The following is a 17,228-nucleotide window of genomic DNA, read 5'->3' as shown; positions in this document are numbered from 1 at the left end:
TTTTTATTTTTTGAGACGGAGTCTCACTCTGTCGCCAGGCTGGAGTGCAGTGGCACAATCTCAGCTCACGGCAACCTCTGCCTCCCTGGTTCAAGTGATTCTCCTGCCTCAGCTTCCCTAGTAGCTGGGACTACAGGTGCCCACCACCACGCCTGGCTAATTTTTTGTATTTTTGGTAGAGACAGGGTTTCACCATGTTGGCCAGGATGGTCTCGATCTCTTGACCTCGTGATCCACCCGCCTCGACCTCCCAAAGTGCTGGGATTACAGGCCTGAGCCACTGCGCTTGGCCACCATTGTCCTGCTTTTACAGAACAAAGAGGTTAAGAAACTTGCCCAAGGTCACACAGAGTTGCACTCAAGTTTCAAACCCTGGCTGACCTCTTTTCACTTATTGTGCTTTATTGCTTCACAGATAAGTTTTTTAAAAAATTGCAGTGAGGCCAGGCATGGTGGCTTATGCCTATAATCTCAGCACTTCAAGAAGCTGAGGCGGGAGGAGGATCACTTGAGCCCAGGAGTTCAAGACCAGCTTGGGCAACATAATGGGACCTCATCTCTACAAAAAAATAAGAAAATTAGCCAGGCATAGTGGTGCATGCCTGTAGTCCCAGCTACTTGGGAGATTGAGGTGGGAGGATCACTTGAGCCCAAGAGGTAGAGGTTGCAGTGAGCTGAGATCACACCACTGCACTATAGCCTGGGCAACAGAGCAAGACTCTGTCTCAAAAACAAACAAACAAACAAACAAAAAACACCTAGATTGCGAGATCATGAAAAATTATCTGTAGGGGATTTTTTTCAGAGTTCACATGCAAAAATTAAGGGTGGTTATTACCAAAAAGACAAAAGATAACAATTGTTGATGAGGATGTGGAGCAAAGAGAACTCATGCACATTTTTGGTGGGAATGTAAATTAGTACAGCCATTATGAAAAACAGTATGGGGATTCCTCAAAATATTAAAAATAGAACTACCATATGATCCATCAATCCGAATACTAGGTATATATCCAAAGGAAATGAAATCAGTGTGTCAAAGGGATATGTGCACTCCCATAGTCATTGTTCATAATAGCCAAGATATGGAATCAACCTAAGTATTCATCAATGGATAAATGGATAACAAAGGCTGGGCATGGTGGCTCACACCTGTAATCCCAATACTTTGGGAGGTCAAGGGGCAGGATTGCTTGAGTTCAGGAGTTTGAGACCAGCCTGGGCAACATGGTAAAACCTATCTCTACAAACATTAGCCTGACATGGTGGCCCACACCTGTAGTCTCAGCTACTCAGGGTGCTGAGGTGGGAGGATCACTTGAGCCTGGGAGGTTGACGCTGCAGTGAACTGAAATTGCACCACTGCACTCTAGCCTGGGTGACAGAGTGAGACCCTGTCTCAAAAAAAAAAAAAAAAAAAAATAGGGTAAAGAAAATGTGGAATATATACACAATAGAATACTATTCAGCTTTGAAAAAAAAAATGAATATACTGTCATTTGCAATAGCATGGATTAACGTGGAGAACATTATCTTAAATGAAACAACCCAGATACAAAAAGACAAATACCACATGATCTTACTTATATGTGAAATCTTAAAAAGTTGAATTCATAAAAGCAGAAAGTAGAATTGTGGTTACCGGTGGCTTGCTGGGCACAGGGCGGTGGGGGGTCGGGCTGGGGGCTAGGTTGGTTCAAGGGGTACAAAATTTCAGTTAGGCATGAGGAATGAGTTCAGGAGATCTATTGTACTGTGTGGTGACTATAGCTAAATAACAATCTATCGTATACTTGAAAATCACTAGGAGAATAGATTTTAAGTATTCTACCCACACAATCAGCGTGTGAGGTAATACATGTGTTAATTAGCTCAATTTAGCCATTCCACAATGTATACATATTTTAAAGAATAATGTTGTACATGATAAATATATACAATTTTTATTTAAAAAACAAGTAATTTTTTTTTAAAGGCAAGAAATGTCTCAGAAAGGGAAGGTAGGCAGCAAATTGATACATTTCAGGTTCATTGTTCAACTTTCTTTGCATCTGGAAGTTGAGTCCAATGGGTTTGGAATGTGGGAGATGTCTGACCCGCACTGCTGTTTGTAAAAAGAACTTGAGTGAGTCACTTCATCTCTCCTGAGGATATTAACAGCTGCCCTGACAGCATTGCTAGGTTGTTGGAGAGAGCAAATGAATTATCATGGTTATCAAATCCTGTTGCAAGCTATAAAGTCCTCATTACTGTTAGTTATTGCTGTAATCAGACATCTTTTCTTTTAGAAAAGCATTTCAGGAATGCCTGCTTTTAGAAGATCACATTCTGCAGTTTGTTCCTCTATTTTTCACTGCATTTTATTTAATGATACAGGTGTGTCAAATGTTTAGCATGGTGCCTGCCATAGGATCACACTGAATAATTTTATTAATTATTACTTAATTTCTAGCAGAAGTCTTGGATTTGAAGAAGCAATTAAAGGAAAATATCTCACAGAAGGACAGAAGCTGCCGAGTCAGGATCTGAAAAGCAGGGCTTCCTAGCTTTTCCTTGATGTCAAAGGCCATAATGATACCGAAGAGAGTTTGGAAGTCTAATTGCTGTTTTCATTCTAATTTTAGTTTTCGGTGATAATCCCTTTCATTTATACTATCTACTTATGTACTTATGTGCCAAGGCGATTGAAAGTGGCTCTCTGAGGACTGTGTTAAATGTTCTGGGGTCACATCTAGGTTTGATGAGATGGAATGTCATGATCACTGCCTCCAGGAGGTAGTATTTGCCATCCCTAGCCTATCCTAGAAAGTTTATAAAATATTTTTGCTTCTATTTTTAAATCATACCCTCACTGCCACCCTCTATATTTTCCAGGGGTTAGTTTTCCACTGTGATGTGAGGAAACTGAGATTGTGACTCCTCTTTACCTCTGCATTTTTCTCACTAGACCATGCTGTGATGGTTTTGCCCATTCCTTCTCAGGTTTCAGCTTCTGTCTTGAAATCTAGCATGGAGCTGGATGCATAATAGATGACCCATACATTTTTGCAGAATTAAACTTTAATGAATTAAAATTTCACTCCTAACCAAATGATAATGTTTAAAGATACATGTTTAAATGATACATGTTTAAAAGCTCAAACTTCAAAATGGAGCTGCTGGTACCTCCCTCATTCTTCCTAAATACCAGAGATTTCGGTCTCTGTAATGCATGTCACTCCAATAGGTGGAAAGGGTGAACAGGGTCATTTAATGACCCGATACGGTTCTCAGATCATTTTTGTTAGAATGGCCATTGGACTAGGGAGGTGTCTAAAAACGATAAGGGCTGTGAACAGGATGCCAAAAACAAGCCAATAGCTGATGTGGCACACAATGGGAATAGGGAAAAAAAGACTCAGTAGCTAGGCATTCTTGCTTCTTCTCAATCTACTTTTCTGACATTTGGGCTTTTTCTGTTTTGCCCATAGCTCACCTTAACCTTTTAATTTTCTTTATGTGTGCCCAGCACAAGTTTACTTTCTAGATCCCATTTATTGACGTCTCTGGTTTATCTGCACATTTCACAATCTTTTCTAGCTGTTTAATAAAGGTCATGTTTATAGCTTTAGTATTGATGGTTTGCCCAGTAGGCCAGCTGTCAGCTTCTGTAATGTCCAATAGAATCCCTTCCCATAAGACAAAGTCCTAAGATGTTACTCAGGAGTATCTGAGTTTTTATAGATCCAAATAATGACTTTTGATCTTCAAAATATATCATACGGTAATAATAATAACTTGCTACATTCCGATCATTGTTCCCAGCACTTTCTTAATCTTGATACCAACCAAATGAGACAGGTACTTTTATTGTCCTACTTTTATAGATGAGAAAACAGAGGCACAGAAGTCAAGAAGCTGGTCCAAGTTCTCCTAGTGATTGCTGGAGTCAGTATGCTATGCTACTTCCCATGTGTGCTATGTGTAACACTTATGGGTCAGGCCGTGTGGTAGCTAGCGGGCTTTTGCAGTGAGCAAGACAGTTTTTACCCTCTTGAGTTCAAGAGTTCCCTCAGAGAACCCTCTGCCCTCATTCCTACCATTCATGCCTTAATGGAGACAATGCTTTTAAATGAAGCATTTGTGTAAAAATTTCACAGCCCCAAGTTAACTTTGTATAGTTTGGTTTAATTGCTCTATCTAGGTGCGTTTCAGACCCCTATGAAAACCAAACTTGCATCCCCAGGAACCTTTGATCTCTTGGGCTAGAGGAAAAAATAACAACAAAAAGTTCCTTTGGGAGGAAGAGAATTAACAATAGATTGAAGCTTCTTAAAGCAATGAATTGACACCTGTGAATGAAAACCAGATGTTGAAATCTCTGGGAAAAAAAAGATATGTAAATGTATACAGGGTATATAATGAACCTTAAGAGCATAGATAATAGTAAAATGTAGTAAGATAGTTAGGAAGTGATGACTTTTGAGTATTTATTCTTGTTTTTAATGTAATTTTTTAAACATATAAGTACATATAATTTAATTATTAATAATGACCATTTAACAGCCAGCTCACAAAATTTCTGTAAACTTAACAGTTGGCTTTTGAGACCCAGTGGGAGCCGTCTGACACTAGTTTATTTATGTACACAAAGAAGTTCAATTAACATTAGCCCTGAAGACTCATATCACTCAGCTCCACCTCTTCACCTGGGGTTTGGAGGCAGCTACACTTGAGCTCTAACTCTCACTCTATATTTTATTAAAACTGCGACATTAGGCAAATTACTGTTTCTAAGCCTCCTTTTATTATCTGTAAATATAATAATAATAATAATTGTGAACAATTATCTTGTGCCAAACACAGTTGTAATCCAATGAATTTCTCAACAGGGAGATACTGTAATAATTCCTCATTTTACAGCTGTGGAAATAGAGGAGTAGAGAGGGTAGATAGCTTGCCCCACTGAGAAGTGAAAGAGGTGTTATATGAACAAGCATTTTGGTCCTAAAACATGCCGTTCTAACCATCTCAATATACTGCCTATGTTATCAGTTATGAAGATGAAATGACATAGCATATTTAATATGACTGGCTTAGTGAATTCTCTTCAGTTCTCTTTTCCTTCTTCCTATTTAGAAAATAAGATTAGGACCACAAGGTTTGGGAATATGTCAGAAAAAGGGAACGCTGCAATCTAGTGATGGTCTTAATCATGGTGGCACAGAAAAATCCCCTGGGGCGCTTTTCAAAACATAGATGCCTTGGCCACACCCCATACTAATTACCATAAATCAGAACTCTAGGAGTTTGGGGCATGGGTATTAGTGTTTTTTAAAAGCTTCCCAGGTGATTAAAAGGTGGTTTTCTACTTTTAGAATTCTTGATAATGGTACTCTCTTACTCCTGTTTGCTGATCTTTTCCTTTTTTCTCGTAAACACAGTAAGAAATACCACACAGAGAAGAGGTCCACATTAGGGACCACCTTAATCCAAACAGAAAAATTGATTTGGATTTCCTTAACAAGTTACTACAAAGCTTATAGGTTTGTTAGTGGAAGTTCCACTTTATGGAGGCAGATTGCTGCTGATGTAGAAATATGTAACCTCATTCTACAGTGAGCTGCAGTCATCATGTAGGATCTTACAACGGGTTAGTTTTGCCTATCATTTAATGATTTGTGTGCTTCGTCCCCATATTTAGTTGTATAATTTAAAAATTATTGTGAAATTTACATATCATAAAATTAATAATTTTAAAATGAACAACTTAGTAGCTAAGTATGTATTCACAGTGTTATGCAACCACCGCCTCTATTTCCAAAATATTTTCATCACCTCAAAAGGAAATTGCATACCCATTAAGCAGTTACTCCCTATTTTCCCTGGTCACTTCTCTCCTTCCTTTAGCTCCCAGAAACTACCAAACTGCTTTCTGTTTCTAAGAATTTGCCAATTAGGATATTTCACACAAATGGGAATTGTACCATATATGACCTCTTGTATTTTGCTTCTTTTAGTTAGCATAACGTTTTCCAAGTTCATTCACATTGTACCATGTGTCAGTAGTTCATTCCTTTTTATGGCTGAACAATATTCTCTTGTATATCCATGTCAAAATTTGCCCATACATTCATCTGCTGCTGGACACTTCGGTAGTATTTCGTTGAAAACTTTTTTTCATTTATATTCATGAGCAATATTGGTCTGAAGTTTTCATATAGTGTTCTGTCTGGCTTTGGTTCAGAGTATTCCTAGCTTCATAGAATGAGTTAGGAAGTATTTCTTCCGCTGCTGTTTCTTGAAAGAGGTTGTAAGGATTGGTGTTAATTCATCTAAATGTTAAATTCTTTTAAATGTTTTCAAGCCACATGGTCCTGAGCTTTTCTTTGATGGGTGGTTTTTGATTCCTGACTTAATCTCTTTACTTGTGAGAGACCTGTTGAGATTTTCTATTTCTTCTTTAGTCAGTTTTGGCAGTTTTTGTGTTTCTAGGAATTTGTTCATTTTATTTATGTTATTCAATTTGTTGGTACACAATTATTTATAGTATTCTCTTATAATCATTTTTATTTCTCTAAGATTGAGAAATAAAGCTTAGAGAAATAAAAGTGGGATAAATAAATGAAATAATGTTCATAAATAACACATAATATTTATATTATTATAAATAATTATATAATAATATTTATGTAATAATGTTCATGTATAATAGTGTTTATAGTGTTTCATGTTATAAAATATAATATTCCCACTTTCATTTATGATTCTTGTGTATTTTTTACCCTTTTTTCTTAGTCTAGCTAAAGGTTTGTTAGTTTTGTTGATATTTTCAAAGAACCAATTTCTTGTTTCATTAACTGTTGTTTTTCTAATCTCCATTTCATTTATCTCTGCTGTAATCTTTATTATTTCCTTCACTCTGTTAGCTCTGCACTTAGTTTTCTGGGCACTTCAGTTTTTTGGTTTAAAACTGGGCATATAGGCCAGGTGCAGTGGCTCATGCCTGTAATCCCAGCACTTTGGGAGGCCGAGGTGGGTGGATCATGAGGTCAGGAGATTGAGACTATCCTGGCTAATACGGTGAAACCCTGTCTCCACTAGAAATACCAAAAATTAGCTGGGTGCGGTGGTGGGTGCCTGTAGTCCCAGCTACTCGGGAGGCTGAGGCAGGAGAATGGCATGAACCTGGAAGGCAGAGCTTGCAATGAGCTGAGATCGCACCACTGCACTCTAGCCTGGGTGACAGAGTGAGACTCCGTCTCAAAAAAAAACACACACAAAAAAACTAGGCATATAAAATATGATAACGTATTAAATCTAGAAATAAGATTTTTCCTTCTCCTCTGGGTTTACTTTTCTCCCTTGCTATAGCATGTAGCTATTTGTTTAATGACTTTTTGAACTAATTTTTTAATGTAGTATTCTTTTTCATGTGTGTTCTCTGAGGTCTCTGTTCCTTTAGCCTTTGTTCAGCTAGTGTCTTGATAGAGAATAACTTCAATAACAGAAGACAAAAGAGAAGAAACAAAAGAAAAACTAAAAAATTTAAAAATCAAGAAAAACAAAACAAAAAACCTCTCCTAATGTTTACAGATTGGATCTTTGCTGACAAACTTCTTCAACACTTTGCTAGGCTATTTTTAAGCTCTGTCTTAGCCTTCACTTCCTGTTTGCATTGATCTTAGAGATCATCTAGAGCTGAAAGAATAAGTTTTTGTTAGTGAGCATGTGCGTGGATTTTTAAAAATTCTTCAGTGTACATGAATGCTATACATGTCCTATTTCCCAAGGAAACTCTTCAGCTTTTCTGCCTGAGCTTTGGGTACTCTACTATATGCCCCAACTATAATCTTTTTGTCTTAGGTAGCTGTGGGTTGTTTGTTTACCTTACAGTATTTTCAAGGAATCTCTGCTGCATTTCTCCTCTGAACGAGTCCTCAGTTAGAGAAACAAAGTAAGGTGCTTTGCGTTATTCCCCAAGGGATTACCCATACAGGTTATAGCAAATGTAGTTTTTTGCGAATAAGATTGTCTTTGCTTCCTCTGGAACCAAGGACCAGGGTTGCCTACTGGGAAGCTACCTGCAGTTTTGAAGACTGCTGTCAAGCCAAGGAGAGAGTTGGAGCAGGGGCAAATACAAACATCACATACTTTTCTTACTGTTTTTAAGGCTCCTTAATCTTTTATTTTTAATTTTTTGGTTGCAGCATTTTCTTGGTTGCTATCAACCTGCCTATTTTCAAGAGTTTTGTTAGAGTTGATTCTGACACTTTTGCTTGATTTTGGATATTTCTGTGGGAACACAAGCTCTTGGAGCTGCCTACTCCATCATCTTCACTGATGTCACTTGCAGTTTACTTTCAGGGCTTTAGTTATCCACATGGTATAATGTGCTCTGTCTGTTGAATTACCTATTTACCTTTTTTCTCTTATTTAATTATTTGCGTATATTTATTTTAGAGTATAGGTACTCTAAGTCTTCTCTTTACTTCATGAAATCTACCACCTCCATAAAAAAAAGATGCATTCAAAGTAGACTTGATAAATACTTAATGTTAAAAAATTTTCTTTCACATAGTTTCAGATTTAATAAAGCAAAAAGGTAATTTCAGAAATAATCTTTTTACAAGTTTTGAAAAATTCTGGCTGCTGAAAATAAAATTGAATTATTGGCAAAGGCAGGAATTTTGAATAGAATAAATATAAACTTTTGTGAAGTTAAAACACATTGTTTTGTTGAATATTCCTTATAAGAAACAATTACCATAGAGTCTTCAAGACCTTATTATTAGAGATAAATGGAAATTAATTTATCTCAGCTATTTTGAAAATATGATTTTAAACTTTAATATTAGGTAGACTGCTGCTCAATAGTTTACAAACAGAGGAGGTAAGAAATAATTTTGGAGAAAATATTAATGTATGAGTTATAATTGAATTCTCATGTTATATAGTCTCTTTTAATAATTAGAAAGCAGTTAATGGAAGAAAAAAGCATGTTCTCATTAATAAATATAAAAAAGCATTTAAGTTAAATAAAAGAAAAAGGTAGCTTTTGATGAAACTTCAGTCTGAATTGTCCAAATAGACTGAAAGGACTTTAAGGGCAAAATTTTGTTTAGGTTTGGGAATACCAAAATTTAGGATAAAATATTTCTTTTATCCTAACTTCTTTTTTTGTTTTGTTTTGTTTTAAGAGAAGAAAAAATGTACGTAGACTCTTTGTATACCAGTGAGAGGAAGTATAGCATAGAAGGCCATCTAAAGGATGAAATTCCCATAAGGAGTTTTCTGAACCACTTATATCAACTGGTCAGAACTTAGTTTTAATTAAATTTGCTGGGCTAGGGGTGGTGGCAGGACAATAGCCTGTTTTAAGGATAGAGAGCCAGCTTTAACTTTAACTTTGAATTTCCTGGCTCCAATCCACTGGTGTCACTACTTCAGTGTTATTTAAATGCAAGATTTTCCATTTAATTTCCTTTTAAGGGAGATAAAAACCACAGTTTCTTTTTCAGAAAACTGCCAAAGAGTCTCCCTGTGCTTTATTAAGTAATGATTGCATTTGCAGTAGAGAAATGCAATCTAAGTGGTAGCACATTAAAACATTATAGTGTAAATGTGCAGATGAAAATACTAAAAATTAAATAATTATTATTCATAGCAGTGAATTCAGTTATATATTTTTTGAACTCAGTGGAAAATTGTTTATACAATAGACTTAGGATATTAAAATTAAGTATAAAAATTTGATTTATTTTTCTAAGACAGACAATACCAAAAGTCTTTTTTCCCTTTTATGCCTTGTATTAATTATGTTTGCTCCTATATTTTGTGACTTTGAGCAATTTATACTTCATTATACTTAATATAGAAAAATTTTAGGCCAACTTAATTTTTTGTAAGTTTTAGAGATAATAACTTTTGCCAGGTGTGGTGGCTCATGCCTGTGATCCCAGCGTAGGCTGAGGTGGGAGGATCACTTGAGGCCAGGAGTTTGAGACCAGCTTAGGCAACACAGCAAGACCCCATCTCTATAAGAAATTTTTAAAAATTAGCAGGATGTGGTGGTGTGTGCCTATAGTCTTAGCTACTCAGGAGGCTGAGATAGAGGATCCCTTGAATGAATCCAGGAGTTCAAAGCTGCAGTGAGTCATGATCATGCTATTGCACTCCACGCTGAGTGACAGAGTAAGACTCCATCTCTAACAACAAAAAAAAGAAGAAATAATAACTTTGATCATATTTTGTTTGTATCCATTTGAATATCTGCCTTTTTATTTTTAGTAATAGAGATTTCAAAATATAGATTATTTTCTAATAGTTGACCTCAATTTACATACTTGAATAGTGAGCACTTACTATATTAAAATTATTAGAAATCAAGTGAAGGAATTAAGTAACTAAAGTGACTTTTAAAATCTACCTGATATTTCTGTGTTTATGATATGTTTTAAAGAGGCCATTGCCAGATTGCCTTCCATGAAAGCTGTTTGTGCCTAGGTTCTCTCTTCCATGATTGCTCTTTTCTTTTCTTTTCCTTTTTTTTTTTTTGAAGAATGGGAATTCTTAGCTCAGGCATCAATTACTCGAGTGCCTTTTCTGACCTCCCTTACCACATTAGCTCCCCCCAACCCCTCTGTATGTTCTCTTAACATTATCCCTCTCCTCCCCAGCATTCGTAACAGTTTCCAGTTTGAATTCTTTGTGATTATTTGATTAGTGTCCGTTTCCTTGACCACGTTTTCCTGGTCCATGAGGGCAGGGACCTTGCCTGATTTTGCTTATCATCATAATTCTTGAGCCCTGCATAGGCTTGGTCCAGAAGCAGATTCCAGTGAGTGCTTGTGTGTTGTATGAACACTGTACTCGGAAGTACCACAACGTGCTGTCCTATTTTATGCTGATAAATGAACTTCAAATAATTTTACTAGAAAAATCATTTATTATATGTATGCAAAATAAGTCTTAATTAGAAACATTAATACAGATATCCTAAATAAAATATTAGCAAATTATATCTAGTAGTGAGCATATCAAAATAATAATACAGAGAGTAATACTAAGACTGTTTCAAGACCAGTAAACGAAATAATGACTGTAACATGGGAATAAAATATAGTTTGGAGATTTGATAGAAAATGTCCATATAAAGTCTTTTGTGCCTTGTGTCTTTTTAGTGGTATATTTTTGGTTAAATATAACCAAAAAACAGTTATATTTAACCAGTTTTCTTGGTTAAAAATGATCGTATTCTAAATATATTAAAGAAGGGATATATATTAAATTGTTTCTTTGCTTTTCTGATTCAGTTCCTCCCACCATTACCCCCAGCTCTCAGCCTTCCGTCTCCCCATTCCTTTATTTCTTAGTTATGGTAGACTTCCAGACTTCTGATAACACATTCTTGTTTTTTTTGGAGAGTTCCACTAGGCATTTCTCCACTTGGCTATCTACTTAGGCTTTAAAAAAGTTTCTATCCTTGGATTTGTTTTCATCTAGTCCATATCCAGGCAGAAAAAGATGTGATCAAAAGATTTCATTGGTTCTATTTGCTGTGTCTTCTTTCCTGGTCTTGCCTTATTCTACCATGGCTTTATAACTGTGTGTCCCCGTGTGGTTTGTTTTGAAGCTTTCTCCTCCCTGGGGCATACTGTCAAAATTCATTTATAGTCACCCACGCTTAGATTTACTTTTGTAAGTCTTCAGATATTTTGCCATTCCAAACACTCCCTTAAACCTACTAAAGACTCTCTATAGACTCTAAGGGACACATGGGAGAAACATCACTGGTATACTCTTCTTGACAGATATGTAGGTGAAAGATAAGAAAATAAATCAGCAAGTGGCGGTTCCTCTTTCAGCAGCCCTGCTTTCTCAGACTTTCCAAACTACCAAAATGAAAAAATACAGAGGAAATATTTAGTGCCCTTGCTTTTCCATGTGATTATATATCTGGTAAAATTTGGCATATATAATATGTATATTTAATATCCCTCCTATTTTTAAATATGAGATGAAATATAATACATTGGAATTATGATAACATTAAGAGGTTATTTAGACCAAAATAGGTTGTATTATTTACAAAAATAATGGCAAATGTTATGAATTGTCTCTAGTATTTTTTTTAACGTGTGTTTTAAAATTGAATTGGTTGGGAGACTATTTGAATGTGCTTTACTTATGTGGAAAATATCATCGTTTACTATTTTTCTGCAGATCCCTCACTCTAGTCCCTATACACATAAACACCAAATAATTTGCTTCCATTGAGTTAGCATAAAAATCACCAGGGCTTCAGAATAAATACCCTTAAAGTAATGCCTCAGAATGTGCCTTTTTGTGGAAAAGGTTAATCTAGCCTATTATTGGCATCATTAGAAAATCTTGAAAATAGAAGTTCACAGTTTCTATGTGAAGTGCTGCATTAATTATGCAGCGAGAGTGCACCTAAATACAGGAGGTGCTCACATTTAGGAGTAGTAGCCACAGTTACACTGTGTTACACTAGCTCTACATTTACATACATGCTCCTTGTTTTGTTTATTATAGACTTTCCTTAGAGAATAAAGTGTTGCAAATAAATATTGCATGTGTAGATAGGCAGTTTTTGTTTAATAGGTATCAGAGTAAATGACTGTGAATTTGTTCCTAAGAATGTTCTGTGTAAAAAGAGATAATTTTATCATCTTATTACTTTATCTCTAATGTTAAAATGGTAATCTTTGGGTGAAATTATTTACCTGTGATTGTGTAGACCCTGAAAATAGTGTATATTATGTCTATAAATTGTTGTAAGGAATATTATATTACTGAATGTTCAACACTAATTATACTTTTATCTCCAGCTTCTTTAGAGCTTAATGTATTGATTTATTTGCACTTACTATAGCTTCTAACAAGGTGCTATTCTAAAAAGTTTTACAAATCAAAAAATTTAACTAGTTTCTTAATACACAAAAAGCCGCAGTACAAATGACCCGATGACCTTAATTCCCAGGAAACTGTCACATTACTTCTTTACCCCTTTGTCTAGCTTAACAATGTGACCCAAAATACTGCGGAGCTTTAAAGTTTCTCAGCATTGCAAGGTCAAGCTTTGGTCACCATAGTTACAGTTTAGATCTGCAAGTCAGAGGTCAAATAGATTAATGATGTCAGACACATCTTTAAGTGGTTCTAACACCACTTCACCATGCAGTAAACAGCTGAGCATATTCGATATGACAAAGGTATTCTTCAGTCTTGCTAATAAGAATATCTTTGGAGATATTCTTTTTCTGATAGAAAGATTTTTTTTATAAGAACTTGCAATATTGGGCTGTGGCATCAGCAATAATAATTGGCTATTAGATTTGTAATATCAGATACATATTGAAAAGTATATTAAATAGTTCAGATTTACACTTTTCTGCACGTCTGTGTTTTGTCTGTCATAATCGAATCGATCATCTACCTATTTATAAATAGGTATCCTCACTCCCCTATTAATTTATGGCTAACCATGACAGTGGATCGAAAAAAACAAGCTTTTTGATTAGGAATTTTTGCTTTTGTGTGTGTGAATGACACATCTCTTTTCTCCCAATTTGGGTAGTATGCGCTTAAAACAGAATTATTTAGAAAATTGTATTTGGGAAATCTTTCTCACATTAGAGAGCAGGTAATTATCCATTTGTATTTTATATCCAAATACCTTTATTTATAGCCTAGGACTCTATATAAAGATCATGGGTTGTATATTCGCTTTTTTTGTCCTAAAAGGAAATTATTTCCTCCCTTTTAAATCAGAATGGAAGGAGAAAAAAGAAACTATTTTACAGTGAACATTACTTCTAGAAAAATTCAAATGTTATTTTTTACAAATAAAAAATACTCTATAGATAAATTTTAATCAAAAATCACAGAAATACAAATAAGACAAAAATATTAAGTGAGGTGAAATTGCAGTTATTATTAAAATATATTTAAGTGAAAACAATCATCAGAATTTTACTATAGAATATATATATTTAAAGCTCTGCCAGTATGGAATTTTGCAGCCAGTAGACAGAATTATGTTTAAGCAGTAGGCTTAGGTTAAGCTAAACATTAAAGGATACGCTGTTTCTGAAGGTTTTGTTTCCCATGTGTATTTTGTGCAGCTGTAAGATTTTAAGCTTGCTGGAGCATTTGCTCTTGATCACATGCTATAAAGGTAGACAAAGGGGAGAACGAAGAGGTTTGGCAGCTGGGAGGTGTTATTATGGAATTTAATAGCAAAGAGGATGGGGGTTGGAGCTTTTCTAGGTGAAACAGAGATTGGCAGCTGGGAGGAGGAAATAAGTTCTGGAGTCTGAGAAGAGCTGGTAGTTCAGTTGCCTGTGAGTTTCAAATGACAAGCTAGCTTTCATGTGAGTGAATGGATTGTCTCCGGTTTTGCGTTCAATTCAATGGAAATCACTGCCTTGTAGATATCGTGGAAACCAACTACTCAGCAAAGACATTAATTGCTGACCTGTTTGGCAGCACTTAGGGCCATTGGTTTAACAAACTGATGGAGTATTCTGTTTGGTCATTATGCCAGGAGAATGGCAAATCAATATTTAACTACCTTTTGAAGAAGCTACACCACTGAAATGCTGGTTTTGTATAAAACTGTTTACACATAAGAGTGTCCTGAAATGCAAGAAAAATGATTTTATTCTAAATGTAGAAAAATTTTGTAATCAAATAAAATATCAGGTTGAGTTCTGACTTTCAGAATCTGAAATATTATTGTTTCTGTAAAAATTGCCTTATGCCTTGCTTTTAGATTTCTTGCTCCCGATGCATTGTTAAGGTGGGTAAACCAACCAATACTTAATATCTAAATATTTATTTATCAAAAATATATGAAATTGGAGATATTACATTTTATTTGCTCTTCTTTCTTAAAGTCTGCTTTTCTTGTCTACTTCCTATGCCTTTTTATTTAAATTTTTTCAATTTATACCTTTATACTTTTGCTAGTGTCATGACCAGAATTGTACATATATTGCTACTTTAGTGCATTAGTAATAGTTTCCAGTCCTTGGTGCACATGAAAATCATGTAGAGAACATTAAAATCACCTGAGCATAATGCCCAGACCCACCCAAAAACAGCTGAAATAATGTAGTGAAAAGAATGAACCCTGTGGGGCTGGGTGTAGTGGCTTATGCCTATAATCCCAGCACTTTGGGAGGCCAAGGTGGGAGGATCATTGCGCCCTGGAGTTCAAGACCAACCTGGGAAATATAGTGAGACTCCGTCTCTACAAAAAATTTTAAAAATATTAGCCAGGCATGGTGGCATGTGCCTATAGTCCCAGCTTCTTGGAGGGCTGAGGTGAGAGGATCGCTTGAGCCTGGGAGATTGATGCTGCAATGAACTATGATCATGCCACTGCACTCCAGCCTGGGTGACAGAATGACAGCCTGTCTCAAAATAATAATAATAATAATAATAAATAATAATATACCCTTTGACTCTTTGGAACCATACTTCCCTTTGGCTCTGGTTTTCTCACATAACAGCCATGTGATATTGGGAAAGTTACCTAACCTCCCTGAATCTGTTTTCTTATCTATAAAAGGCAATAATATTAATACTAAATTTGAAAGGTTTCTTGTGAGGATTTTATAAAATATTGGCATAACTTCCAGCCTAATCCCTGGCACATAGGAGACATTCAGTAAACAATAATAAATAGCACTCTCTCCAATTAGCTTGCTGTGGGATCTTGAGCAAGTCACTCCTAGCCTTTTCTGGCCCGATTTCTTTACCTATATAATGATGCAACTATAATACTTGTCAATCTCAAAGAGTGCTTGTGAGCATCAAATTACAGATATGTGTTGAGGGCTTTGAAGAATAGAGAGCAATATAGTAAAGCAAGATGTAGCTTGTACTCTTATTGCTAAGGCTCCTAGTTCTAAGGCTCAGAGAAAACACCATCAAAATTTGAAACTGTTTGTGGGCATTCAATACTTCATTTATCATTTTCTCAGAAGGTTTCCTGGGATCCTCTAATGAGTTGCAGACCACACCATCACTCCTGTGTTATTGAATACTTAGAGTGACAATATCCATGAAGATTTTTCACCACCTTGTCCTGTCACTGTTTGGAATTTGTCTCATCACTATCTATCACATAGAATTAATGCAGACTTGAGGATTTTCTTTAGCTTTTTGCAACCCTGTGCATCCCTTTTGGCTACAAATACCATTTCTGTAGAAGAGATAAATAGCCTTGAGGCTGCTCCCTGCCTCCTTTCTGAGCTGATCTTGGTATTTCTTCATGTGCAGATCTTTTTAGAAGCCCAAGGAGAGAGTCAGATGCCAACTAAGTTGGATTTGGCTAGAATTGTTCACCTATTAGCATTTTGCTTCACTTAATTCACATTTGTATAGCCCTTAGCATGTTCTCTTATACTTACAGACTTTTTTTGCAATGAGTATAACTTTATGTTGTTAATTCACTTTTCCATGGATCTGTGTCACATATAAAGTACCATGTCAAATATTGCTAGAGCTTAGTAGTTACCTTCGAGTCTGTAAACCAACAGCTCTGTGATTGACCCAAAGTCGGGGCTCCAGGTAATAGAATTTCTTTGTTTTCCAGTAGTATTGGACATCAGTCCATGATGTGCATTCATAAGAGTGCAGGCTGTACCTGCAGTGAAATAATTTTGCATGCATTTTATCTTTTACATAGCATATATAGTAGTGGTTCTCAAACTTAGCATGCATCAGAATTACCTGGAGAGCTTATTGAAAGACAGATTGCTAGACCTTACCTCCAGAGTTTGCAGAGTTTATTAGTTTTAGCGTGGGACCTGAGAATTTGCATTTCTAACAAGTTTCCAAGCCCTGCAACTGCTGCTTTGGGGACAATAATATGGGACCCATTAATATGGTGAGTGCTAAGGTGCACTACACAGATTCCCTTTTAAGAGTAGGGCACTCATTTCCTAACTGCAAGGGGTACTGGCTGTCATGGTTTCCAGGCCCTCTGGGAGTTGCCCTCAGCTGATGGGCACTGCCTCACTTAAAACTCCATTTCTGTCCCTAGTTGTAGCTCACATAAAATGACAGGTTAATGCAGGGAGTACAAAGGCCGATCCTTCTTGCTTCAGTTCAGGATAACTGAGGGGCCACCCCAGCTCAGAGGCCTCTGCTGCAATTGTATCACAGCTCAGCTTTTCTCTACTTAATCTCTCTTCCCTTACTCCCAAGAGCAC

At 36.1% G+C, this 17,228-nt stretch overlaps 1 protein-coding gene across 7 annotated transcripts in view; it reads left to right on the top strand.

The window, feature by feature from the left end:
• The window catches only part of MACROD2 (mono-ADP ribosylhydrolase 2), a 2,104,525-nt gene that overhangs the window by 393,844 nt on the left and 1,693,453 nt on the right, over positions 1–17,228 (top strand). The gene's annotated exons all lie outside the window — the stretch shown is intronic.

This window comes from Symphalangus syndactylus, chromosome 24 (genome assembly GCF_028878055.3).
Source record: "Symphalangus syndactylus isolate Jambi chromosome 24, NHGRI_mSymSyn1-v2.1_pri, whole genome shotgun sequence".
NCBI lineage: Eukaryota > Metazoa > Chordata > Mammalia > Primates > Hylobatidae > Symphalangus > Symphalangus syndactylus.
The sequence above is the reverse complement of the archived record's forward strand: the minus strand, read 5'-3'. Positions and strand labels throughout refer to the sequence as shown.